The sequence below is a fragment of the Penaeus monodon genome, chromosome 25 (assembly GCF_015228065.2).
Source record: "Penaeus monodon isolate SGIC_2016 chromosome 25, NSTDA_Pmon_1, whole genome shotgun sequence".
In the NCBI taxonomy this organism is placed as follows: Eukaryota; Metazoa; Arthropoda; class Malacostraca; order Decapoda; family Penaeidae; genus Penaeus; species Penaeus monodon.
The window spans coordinates 7,026,935-7,027,305 of NC_051410.1; positions in this window are offsets into that span (position 1 = coordinate 7,026,935).

Below are 371 nucleotides of genomic sequence, written 5' to 3' on the forward strand. Positions count from 1 at the left end.
TATCTGTCTGTCTTAATGTCTACTTACTTTTCTATCTGCGTAGGGAACTATCTATTTATCAGCTTATCTGTCTTGAATGTTTCTTCTTTTTCCACTTCTTCCCTTTCTTTCTTTCCTGTTCACTCCGTTTCTACTTCCTTTTGTCTTCTATCCGTTTTTCCTTTTCCCTCTTTTCCATTTATTCTTTTTACTTAAATTATACTTTCTCTTGTGTGTATTTCTCTTTTTTTTTCCATTTTGCTTAACTATATTTCTGTTGTTACAATCATCTCTTATATCGCATACATTCTATTTATAGAATCGTTGTTTTGATCTGACTAAAAGAAAAATCACTTTTAAGTCACTTTATTAGTTCGTAAACATAGCAAGAC